A 12,871-nucleotide genomic window follows, 5' to 3' on the forward strand; every position below is an offset into this window, starting at 1 on the left:
TCTTATGATCACAATAATTCACAAACTTAGTGAGCCATTCCTCGATACTCTTTACGCATTAGGCAGAAACCACATTTTGCTTTTACTCATGAAGTGACTATATTTACCTCTCACGAATGTAAAGTAACTAAGTAGAGCCTCTATCTGTAATGGAACCAGCATAATCAGCATCTATATATCTAACAACTTCAAGATCTCCATTTTTTAACCTTTCCCAGGGGCTGACTTTAAGTATCTTAAGATCCGATCAACTACATTCCTATGAGAAACACTAAGCGAATGCATAAATTGACTAACCACACTCATAGCATATGCAATATTTGGTTTTGTGAGTGCCAGGTATATCAACCTTCTAACAAGGCGTTGGTACTATTCCTTATTGGTTGGTTCTTGGTCAATGTCTTCACACAACTTGTGATTCATCTCAATGGGTGTGTCAGCAGGTTTACATCCAAGCATTCTGTTTGGTGGTAGATCCATTACATACTTCCTTTGAGCGAAATAAACCAGTTTTTGACCTTGCTACTTCGATTCCTAGAAAGTACTTCGGATCACCTAAATCCTTCATCTCAAATTCCTGAGACAAATACTTTTGCAACTTCAGTTGCTCTTCTACGTCGTTTCTAGTTACAATTATGTCATATACATAAACAATCAATGCAGTAAGTTTTCCTTCATCACGCTTCAAGAATAGGGTGTGATCTGAATTACTCTGTGTATATCCAAAATTCTTCATAGATTTAGTAAATCACTTAAACCATGCTGAGGAATTGTTTTAACCCATATAATGACTTTCTGAGTTTGCAAACTTGATTTTTCTTGTCAGGAGCTAAATTACATCCTGGGGGTAAGTCCATATATACTTCTTCTTCCAAGTCTTCATGTAAGAATGCATTTTTGACATCAAACTAGTGTAGTGGCCAAGTGAGATTTGCTGCTAGAGACAGAAGGACTCTAATAGTGTTAATCTTGGCTACTGGGGTAAAGGTCTCCTCATAGTCTATCCCATATCTCTGTGTGTATCCCTTCGTCACCAATCTAGCTTTATATCTTTCAACGGATCCATCTACTTTGAGTTTTACAGTATAAATTCACACGCATCCTACCGTCTTCTTTCCATGAGGTAAGGGCATGAGTTCCCATGTGACATTCTTTTGGAGACCTCGCATTTCTTCATTCATAGTTTTTTTTTCCATTTTGGGTCTTTTAGTGCTTTAGTTACCTTTGTTGGGGACGGATATGTCGATATTTGCTTCTAAAGTGCGCTTGACTCGATAATCCGGTGAGAGATATATAATTATTGATGGTATTTCCCTTTGGTTTTAAGATACATTTCATAATGTACTCTAAGTTTACCACATTCTTCCTTTAAGAAGGCGATGTAGGCTTTATGCCTACAAAATCAAATCATCATGGGATATTTCATTAGTGTTATCGGTTTGAAAAGATGTTACGAATGACTTCCTCGGTGGTGATTAGTGCGGTATTGGGTGAGCGGGCAAAATCTCATAAAATGGCACAATTTCCTCCTCCTAATTTTGACAGCGTGGAGATAACGGATCGTTTTCTTCTAGCGACCGATCACTGTTTGTTGGCGACTTGTCATTTTGAAGCAGGTTCTTTGTAGTTGAGGAACTAAAGGGGGGCGACTAGTTGCTTTCACTTTGGCCGGTCATTTTGATGCAGTGATGTCTGGGGAAAAAATCGGGAATTGGAGCAGTGGTGGATTCTCGATTCTCCTCTTGGGCTATTGAAAAATATAAGTTATGTTCCCAAAACACAAAATCTATAGAGGTAAAGACCTTCTGAATCAGAGGATGATAACATCGATATCCTTTCTGATGAGGTGCATAGACAATGAAAATAACACTTTCGGCCTGATCCAATTTGCTTGCCAGTGATTATGTAGTGGACAAATACAACATACAAAATCTAGGGTTCTAGGTTTGGGTGGGAGGTATTTGGATATGGTGGTGAAGTGTTTGAAGTAGTGTTTGGAATTTAGGATACTAGAGGAACGATTGATAAGGTATCAGAGAGAGCAGCGGCTTTGCCTCAAAAGGATCAAAGCATAATGGCACCAAAGAGAGAGGCACGAACGACTTCCAATAAGTGTCTGTTCTTTCTTTCAGCCACTCTATTCTGTTGGGGAGTGTAAGGGCATGAGCGTTGATGTCTTGATCTTGTAAGAACTGGTTAAGATCATGGTTGAGAAATTCTACGCCTGTCACAAAACGAAGAACCCACTGCATGAACCAGTCTTCACCATTTGATAAAACTATTGAAACCTGGAACTGACTTCCCCTTTAGTTTTGAGAAGGGAAACCCAAGTCATGCATGTACAATCATCTATAAACATGAAAACCATTGCACCCATGATGGAGTGACAATTTTAGCAGGTCCCCAAACATCAGAATGAACAAGAGAAAACGGAACCAAACTCTTATTTGAACTTAATGGGAACGGGACACGATGACTCTTAGCCAATTCACACATATCACACTGGAAGCTGGAAACATCAAGACTGGAAAATAAACTTCTTGAGATAACGGAACGAGGCATGCCCAAGACGTTTATTCCATAACCAAATTTTGTCTCTCTCCCCCCTCAGAACAAGTTACACTGGTTGTGAAAGCTTGACCAACCTTGACTTCACTATCCGGTGCCCAATCCAAGTAGTAGAGTTTGCCCAGCCGAGTACCACAACCAATCGTCTTTCTTGTGAGGATGTCCTGAAAAACACAATGATTTGGCCAAAATGTTACAGTACAATTCAAAGCCATAGTAATTTGGGCAACAGACAAGAGATTATGATGTAAGGATGGAACAATCAACACAGAATCCAAGGTGAGGGAGTTAGAGAGAGATAGAGAGCCCTCCCCAACCATAGGGGAGGGGGTACCATTAACATTAGACACCACCAATGGAGTAGATGATTTGCGACTCATAAGTTGGCCAGGATCAAATGTCATGTGATCCGTAGTACCAGCGTCGATAATCCATGCGGATTTTTGAGAGGACTTATGAAAAGTAGAACCTTTGTGGCGGGCGATGGAAGCACAGTCTCGGGTAGCCTGGCCGCTAAGATGGACCGCATGCTTCGTGAGTCCGCACAAGGGGGAGAATCGTAGGGGTTCCTGACATCGCAGCAGAAGTAAGATGTGATATGAGAATGTGAGGAATTGTGTTTGTTGGAATTTGATTTAAGGAATTTGATGTATGAATTTGATGTAGGAATTGGATTTGAGAGGTATGTGTATAAGATTTAAGGGTATGTGTTTAGGGATTTTGATAAGAGGATTTGAGGACTTTAGATTTGAGGGATTTGGATTTGGGGAAAAAAAATGAGGAATTTGATTTAGGGTTTTGGATTTGAATATGAGAAATTTTAGATAAGGGTTTAGAGACAACCGAGGATCGATTGCTCTAATACCATGCTAAAATATGAATATGGTTTGAATACTTTGGGTTTGGTTTTATTCTTATTCATAAGGAGGTATATATAGGAGTTTACATGAGTGCTTTACAAGGAAATAAATACAGTAATCAATCAGGATAGTATCTCCTAATTATACAATGATTTGTCAACTATATGGAATAGGAAAGTAAATCCCTTAATTAATCAAGGAAATAAATCTCCTTGATTAATTAGGAGACTCACGTCAACACCTATAATACTGATAACAAAGGAGTGCTGCTATCGCAGATTTTTGTCTTTGTCTATGAATAATTATAAACGTGTCTTCCTCAGCTTGAAAGCTCTTCAAGCTCTGCATGAGTCACCTCATCTACATCCAAGTAGATTTATGAAACTTGAGTGTGTATATATCACAACACCACATCAAAGCAATACAAGAGAGATTTGCTTCACTTTGTTCATTTTAAATAGAAAGGCCAAATTGAAGGGGATATTCTAAAGCAACTTTATTAACAGGACAGATAAGATATGTGCTCAAGACCGTTGAATTTTTCAAAATATAGATAATCTAACTAAGAAGTGTATCTAGTTCATACTTATAAAGACCTTTTTTAAGTGAGTGACTTTCATAGAGTTGACAAATTCTTAAATACTTTCATAGAGTTGATAAGAGTCATTGGTATATTGGCAAGACTTTTGCTCTTAACAATAAGCCTTGAAAATATGCATAAGTCATTCACTTAATAAGTTTTTCTAAAGTCATTAACTTTTTGGATACCACTAAATTTTTAATACTTTTTAAATGTCACAACTAGATACCACCAAACTTTTAAATACTTTTAAAAGTCACAATTGAATACAACTAAACTTTTAAGGAAAATACTTGTCTCCTTCCCTGGAAGTAGGAACTCCAACTTTCCTACTAATCACAGTTTATCATTTGCGCTGACATTCTTCATTTTGTGTTTTTGATGAATTAATTTTTGCATATGGCTCAAACTTTGATTTGCAAGAAGTAGGAATTCTTCCTTCCAGAGGTAAGGAGGGCAGCAGTGTCTAACTTTTAAATACTATTTAAAAGTCACAATTGAATACTTCCAGACTTTTGAACTCTATAAAAGTGTTTAAAAATTAGAATTGAATATACCCCAATATTGATACAATAACTCGAAAATAAAAAAAATATAACATGCGGCTGAAAATAATCAATCAATGCAATAGGTATCGAGTATCGTATCGATCAAAGAGAGCAATGTAAAAGTTCACAAAATTTTAAAAGTAACTGTAGCAAAAGTAAATTTTAAACAACATTTAAATATAAATGAAAAGACCATGGATACCTTTGAAAAGCCACACAAAAAAAAAAAAAAAAAAAAAAAAAAAAAAAAAAACTTTGCTTTATTATTCAGCAGACATGTGCTTTACTTATAGAGTTGGTACACCGATGCTAAATTTTAATGCAACCAAACATACAACAATGTGTTTTTCGCATCGTTCTGTCCAAACTCAAAACTAATTTGATGGTTGGAAGTGCTACCTGCCGAACCATTTTATTTAATAGTCTCTTAACTAATATGCTAACCAACTGATTAATTAACTTTGTGCAGCAAAGGCGGTTCGTTTTAGATTTCATACAAAAACAAAATAGGTATGGTGATGCCTGCCTTTGAAGACCATGCAATTGGCAGGATTGACATAACTATGGTATTGATAAGATTAGGTCAAGATAAGGATTTGTCTACCTCTTGCGTTGATTTTTATGTACTATATGACAATGAACGTACGTACGTGCAAAACTCCTTGGGAAGGGAGGCAAGGGCCCTTTCAAAAGCAAAGGCCATCTGATTGGGGAAAGTGGGCTGAATGCTGCGTTCTATTTTCATATTTGTTTTATCTCTATGCGGTTTCGAATGAGGACTAAATGTTTTCACAGCGTTCAAACTGCAAATATATATATATATATATATATATATATATATATCACGTCGGCAGAACATCATGCTGTTGCAATATAACCGGAATGTGTTTTCTTCATTATTAATTTATTACTATTTTCTATGACATGAATTTTTTTCGTCTTCATCCCTCATCCAGTTGTATACTGTACAAGTTACAATTATGTGTTTATCTTTTTAATAATGTGAAAACTGCACATGGAATTGCAACAATTTCTTGGATTTAGGCTGAGAAGAAGTTACCAAGTAGAAGATGTTTCAAATTTTATTCATATACATGGAAATGCTCTAAACTTGCATGGGCTAAATACATTTTTGGTCATTGGAATTTTCATGAAAATCCAATTTAGCCACTGGGAATTTTTTTATGGCCAAATTAATTACCATGTTTCCTAAAGTTTACAATTTATAGGCATTTCGTTATCTTCTTCCTAAAATTTTTCCCAATGTGTTAAACCATAATAACACAATATACCCTAACTTGTTGAGTTAGAGGAAGAAAACTGCAGGTGCTTAATTCTTAAAAAATTAAAAATAAAAACATCACTTAACTGAAGATAACAAAATATCTATAAATTGTGAACTTTGGAAAACACGATGACCAATTTGGCCTATTTTTTTACTCAATGACCAAATTAAATTTTCATGTAAAACCCAACGACCAAAAAAGCATTTCAAGTGGCCTTATGTTCTATTTTAGAACACCGATTCATCCCGGGTGCAATTTTAGAGCATTAATTCCCAATATATAATAAACCTTGACCTATTCATCTGAGGAATAAAATTTGATTGAGATCGAGAGCCCTTTGATAGTGCATCTAAGGATAAACTTCTCCAGCACTGAATATAAACACTCACATAATCACTATCATGATATCATATTAATTAAAGCCTTTGGTTTAAGCATGAATCAATAATGTGGTCTTAAGGGTAGGTGCCGTCATCAACTACTTGTTTGTTTAAAATGGAAGTCAAATCAGTAATTCCTGCGCTGATGACTGCAAATGGACTCTGCTCAATCAAACATTCTAGTAGCTATGCTGCCAAAAGGAAAGTAAAAATAATAACATTCTTCTTGGCGTATGAAGTGACATAAGATAGAATGTTTAGCAAGAAATCAAACCTTTCTGCGACGTACTCTTCACAGATTGATAGAATATTTGAAGGCAACATCTTTGCCACAAATATACAACATTGAATTATTAATGGCTTGAGCTTTTGGGAGGAGCTCTTCAAAGTCAGTGCACTATATCTCCAAAGGACAAAAGCTCTAATCATGTTGGCTATAAGAAACAGAGTTCAGGGGGAGAGGGGAGATGAGAGATAGAGGAGGAGAGTAATTGAATCAACCAGAGTGATTTGGTTTCTGTATTGCAGCCGTATATAATGTACAGAGAGTAGACTTTCTCAAGTCTATTTACAGAAAGAAGCAATACATGGTAAGTACAATAATCTCATATATGTTATGAATCAATTCTAGCTAATATGTCGTTGATCTTGGGGGGAAGAATCTATCAAGTCTGATTGGGGAAATCGAGTTGATTCCACAGGATGAGAACCGGAGTGATATTCTCTTTACCCTCCCTCAAGCGTAGCGGAGCAACGCGGAGATTAAGCTTGGATTTTAGAAGTGAAAACCGATTACGACCGAGACCTTTAGTAAATATGTCAGCAAGCTGATGAGAGGAAGGAACATAGGAGGTACGAAGAGCCTTTCGAGCAACTAATTCACGAACAAAGTGGTAGTCGATCTCGATATGCCGGGTGCGAGCATGAAAAATAGGGTTGGCAGCCATATAGAGAGCAGAGAGATTGTCAACATAGATGCAGGGGGCAGAGCGAAGGGGAATGCCCAGTTCACGAAACAAGTAACCAAACCAGCGAAGTTCGGCTGCGTATGTGCATGAGCTCTATATTCAGCTTCAGATACTAGGCGAGCAGATTATCTTGTTTCTTGGCAGTCCATGAGAAGATTGGGGCCAAGGAAAACACAAGCACCGTAGTAGACCGGCGATCATCAACAGAACCATTGCCCAATCAGCGTCAGAGAAACTCCGTAAGGAAAAATCATTGGACTTATGGAAGATAAGACCTTGCTCAAGTGTACCTTTAATGTACCGAAAAATGCGCTTGACAATTTGAAGATGAGAGGTTCGAGGGTTGTGCATAAACTGGCAGACAGTTGTGTGAAGGAAATATCAGTCTGGACAAGGTAAGATACTGGAGGCCACCCACCATACTCCGATAGGTGGATGGATCAGGCAAGGGATCACCATCCAGACAAGAGAGCCGAGTGTCAGAGGGCAAAGGGGTAGGAGATGGTTTGCATTGGTCAAATGGCTGGTCAATAAATCCACTTTGCATAGCGAGTCTGAGAGAGAAATAAATGGTGAGAAAACCGATTAATTTCCATGCCAAGGAAGAAGTTGAGCTCACCCATACGGCGGCTGTCAAAAGTTGAACATAGTTGATCAATGAAGTGGTTTACACTTGGTGAGGGAGAGCCAGTAACAATGATGTCATCCACATACACTAGAACATACACTTTGTCATGCAGGAAGAGGAGCGACGAATAAAGCGATGCATCAGTATTTGTGAACAAAGTCTTTGAGCAAGGAGAAAGGCACTAAGGCGTTGGAACCAAGCTCGAGGTGCTGCTTAAGGCGTCTGAGCCTTGTGGAGCCGAAACAAACATACTGAGGGTGAGAGGGATCATGAAACCCAGGGGGTTGTTTCATGTAGACCTCCTCTTGCAAGTACCCATTCAAGAAGGCATTACGAACATCCAATTGTTGAAGAGGCCAATTGTAGGAAAGTGCCAGAGACAATATAGTGCGAATGGTAGCCGGTTTGACCACCGGGCTAAAAGTTTCCGCATAATCAAAGCCTTCCTTCTGATTGAAACCCTTGGCAACAAGACGAGCCTTGTATCTATCAATTGAGCCATCTGCCCTCCGTTTAACTTTGAAGACCCACTTGCACCCCACAATATTCATGCGGGAGGTGGCAGGAACTAAGGACCAGTCTGATTCTTCATGAGTGCAGCATATTCATCGTGCATAGCATCGCGCCAGTGGCTGTGTTTGGAAGCATGGGTAAAGCTGGTAGGTTCAAGGGACATGGGATCAGAAGCTTCAGGAGAAAGGGCAAGGGGTAAGGGATGGGGGCTGGTTTTAGAGTAGAGGGGTTTGGGTTCTGGACCAAATGGGACAATGGTTTGGAGACTCTTGAATTTTTGTGGAGGATTGGGTGTATCGGGAGAGTTAGGGAAAATCGATGGGTCAAGAGGTGAAGAAGTGGGAGGTGGGGTAAGGGGTGGGGTTGTTCCGTCAGAGTCGAAGGATAGGTCTAGGGAAATTGAGGCGATGGAGTGCGTGGAAAGGGCGGTGATGGGTGCCGTGGAAATGGGCAATGAGGTTACGTGGAAAGGCGGCGAGGTTTGGTGGAAAGGGGGAAGGGGATCTTTGGATACGAGAGAAGGATCAATTTGGGTTAAGTGGTCGGTGTGGGTTGGGGATCTGAGAGAAGAGGACAGAGGGGAGAACAAGGGGTGTCGAAGGAATGGGAGGCGATAGGGTCGAGAAGAAATAGGGAAGTGATGGGCTGTGGGAGTAAGAGATGAGGGATATGAGGGAGAAGGGCTGACCAGAGAATTAGAGGGCCCAAGAGATATGGGCTGGTCGGCAAGAGAGAGAGGTTGAAGCCCATTTGAGTGCAAGGGAGATGGAAGCTGGGGCTGCTTGTAAGGGAAGGTTGTTTCATCAAAGGTCACATTCCGAGACGTATAGATGCGACTGAAAAAGGATCAAGACAGCGATAACCCTTATAGTGATCGTCATAACCAAGAAATACACATGGAAGAGATTTAAAAGATAACTTATGCTTGTTGTATGGCACCAGGTGGGGAAAGCAAGTACATCCAAAACTTTTGAGAAATTTGTAATCGGTGAACGGTGAAGGAGCTTCTCATAGGGAGCCAGATTATCAAGCTGCGGTGTTGGTAGCGATTGATCGGAAAAACTGCAGGTGGAGAAGGCTTCAACCTAAAAACTAAGAGGCAATCGCGATAATGGGCCAGAGACAGAGACCCATTGCAACAATATGGCGATGCTTCCTTTCCACCACTCCATTTTGTTGGGGAGTGTAGGGACAAGAAATTTGATGCGATATGCCATGATCACGTAAAAATGTGAGGAATAATTTGTTGATAAATTCACCCCCACCATCAACCTGCAACTGCTTGATTTTAGAACTAAACCGATTTTCCACCATCTTTTTGAAGGTAATAAATGTAGGAAAGACATCTGACTTCTTAGCTAAAGGATATAGCCAAGTGAACCGAGTGTGGTCATCAACAATGGACAAATAATAACGGTATCCAAAATTTGAGGAGACCGGCGCGGGCCCCCATACGTCAAGATGTAAAAGTGCTAATGGGGATTGAGCATGAAGCTGTCTGTATTCAAAAGGCAGTCTACAAGATTTTCCCAATGGGCAAATATGACAATTTTTATTGGAGATAATGGTACCATTAACAGGTAAATGGTACTTATTCAACAAGGTTGTAAAAACTGAATGCGATGGATGTCCAAGGCGTGCATGCCACACTTCCTGTGTCGTGTGCTCTCCATAGAATGCAAGTTGACGAGCAAGATGTGGGGTTGCCTGAATGTGATAAAGCCCATCGAACTACTGCGATGAAGTACCGTCCCCGTCTTGATGTCCTTGACATTAAAACCATTAGCATCCAACTCAAAGAAACAGTCATTATCACGACAAAAACGACGAATAGATATCAAATTCTTTCGTATTGCAGGTACGCATAGCACTTCATTAAGGTGTAAGGACTTATGTAACCCGGTCACTTTAGTATTGCCAATATGTGTTATTGCTAACTGATTCCCATTGCCAACAACAATTGTATCAGTACCTGTGTAAGGTCGGGCATGCGGTAGAGAAGCGGTGTGGGCGGTCATGTGATGGGTAGCACCGGAGTCAAGACACCAATTGAGGTTTGCCATATCATCGTAGAAAGAGACGGGTTGGACATTTTCAGCCACGTAGGCATGAGGCTTCGATCTGGACTGACGGGCTATGTGGCCAGGCCTATCACACCGATAACAAATGACTTCAGGTATTTGGAGAATTGCCAGGTGGTGTTGGAAGGAGTGGTGGACGTCCATCTGTAAGAGTTGCGTGAGAAGAGGCGGATGGTGCAATCTGCTGGTCGCGAGGCTGAGTGTTGTGTCCTTGTGGCCAATTTCCTTGGGTTGATTTCCACGGATCTGTTTGCCCATTGTGCCCTTGAATCCAATTTCTGCCACGTCCACGTCCTCGTCCAGATCCGTGCCAGGGGTTGTGATGGCGACCAGCGGAGTTTGAATGAGGTTTTCGCTCATTGGGCATTCGATCAGCAGCCATAGCAACACCTGAGGCCACGTTGAGCGACATGCGTTTCTGTAATTGTTCTTCTCTGAGAGCGAGATCATAAAACTGGTCAAAACCAATATCTGGGTGCAAGTGGAGTGTGGTGGCTAACTCCTTGTATTCAAGTCCAAGTTCGTCTAGAACATAGCTAACGAATTCATCATCATCCATTGTTGCACCAGCTTGTATGAGGGAATCAAGAAGTGATTTGGCATGATTGAGGTAGTCAGTCACAGTTGTGGTGTTGTCCTTCCTGAGGGTGCGAATTTGGTCTCGAAGGATCCGCTGCACGGGTACCTGCAAGGGGTGAGAGGCGCTTGCCCAGAAGATTCCAAGCCTGATAGGCGGTGGTACACGGGATGAGTAGAATCTTTATGGAAGAGGAGGAAGTCGCCTTGATCCAACTCAGGACCAGTTTGTCTCTGGCGAACTCAGGATGCACAGAGCCATCTTCTTGCACTTTGGGTGGGTCTGTGGTTTTCTTGATGACCTCTGCAAGGCCATGCATCTCCAATACGTCTTCAAATTGTGATTTCCAACTCAAATAGTTGGTTCTGTCCATGGGAATTGGGAACAGAGATGAGATGTTGAAAGAGGTGGGCAAGGATGGGAATGAGAATGGGGGTGAGGCAAGCTTTGACATTTCAGAAATCAGTTTTGTCATATCAATATGACTTGATTCTCCAGACTTGGGTGTGTTTGCCATTTGATTGGGTAGGATCGAAAAACGTGAGCTTTGGCTCTGAAGAGCTCTGATACCATATAAGAAACAGAGTTCAGGGGGAGAGGGGAGATGAGAGATAGAGGAGGAGAGTAATTGAATCAACCAGAGTGATTTGGTTTATGTATTGCAGCCGTATATAATGTACAGAGAGTAGACTTTCTCAAGTCTATTTACAGAAAGAAGCAATACATGGTAAGTACAATAATCTCATATATGTTATGAATCAATTCTAGCTAATATGTCGTTGATCTTGGGGGGAAGAATCTGTCAAGTCTGATTTGGGGAAATCAGTTGATTCCCTGGGATGAACCGGAGTGATATTCTCTTTATTGGCGACTTTTAGCACCCACATTATATAAAGGAAGTTGACGAAAGACATCAATTTGGAACATTGATTAGGATTATTTCACACAAGGCAATAACCAAAAGGAAAGTCAATTGGGCTCAGTGTCAATGAAAACAGTGTTTAGGTGAAACTTTATTGTCAATATTTTACTATTGATTGCCCTTTCAAAAGCTCCGTCTAGAAGTGTGTCTTAAACTTCTGATGTAGTTTACATTTCTGTTTCTGTCACCGCTAAATACATGTTCCTAGACACCTATATCATGAAGTTTCAACATTCTTTGACATCCAAAAGTTTATAAATTTCGGAAATTCTCAGGTGATTGTCCATGATGTACAGTCTCAGGTGACCGCAAGTTTTTGAGGGTGTGGTGTGGTTCTTGTTCATTGCATGTGCCGTGAAACCATAAATTTTTCAAAGTAAAGAAACTAAGCTAAAATTGTACACAAAAACGTAGAAGTATTATTCTCATAAGAATTATTTTAGATGATAATTTGTTACTCCATTATAATCTTTCAACACAATCTAGGTATAGGTCACTTGGGGTCATGGAGTTGGAGAAAATGGTAAGCTGGTCTTATTTGGTGGGCTGGACTGGATTGGATATATTCAATTAAAATGGATATGGGTCCAGTAAGTTATTTGGTGGGCTTTAAGTGCACAACAGACTGGATATGGATCTTGTATATTAGTCCATAAAAATAGGGGCTTTGTAACCCATCGTTAGAAGTGACCATCGATAGAGAGCACGCCTCCTTAGGCCCTGTTTGGGATTGTTTTTTTTGGCCAAAAACTGCTTCACTTTAAAGTTAAGCAGTTTAAGTATTTGTAAAAATAAAATATCCGGATTATTTTAAAAGTAGTAGCCTTTTGACAAGACTTTTAAGCGAGCTTTGTGTTGCTTTTCAAAGCTGCTTTCAAAAAATGAGATGAACTTTTAATGAATTTTTTTAATTCCCAAAATACCATCATTCATTTTAAAAAATAACACCACCTTCACTTC

At 40.0% G+C, this 12,871-nt stretch overlaps 1 long non-coding RNA gene across 1 annotated transcript in view; it reads right to left on the minus strand.

Moving 5' to 3' along the window:
- Positions 1-4,769: 4,769 nt before the first annotated feature.
- The window catches only part of LOC148918987 (uncharacterized), a 70,705-nt gene continuing 62,603 nt past the window's right edge, over positions 4,770-12,871 (minus strand). The window contains exon 2 of the long non-coding RNA XR_016124905.1: positions 4,770-4,809. This is a non-coding gene — a long non-coding RNA (uncharacterized LOC148918987). The remainder of the gene's footprint in view (positions 4,810-12,871) is intronic.

This window comes from Prunus mume, linkage group LG3 (assembly GCF_029339155.1).
Source record: "Prunus mume cultivar Tortuosa linkage group LG3, ASM2933915v1, whole genome shotgun sequence".
Taxonomy (NCBI): Eukaryota; Viridiplantae; Streptophyta; class Magnoliopsida; order Rosales; family Rosaceae; genus Prunus; species Prunus mume.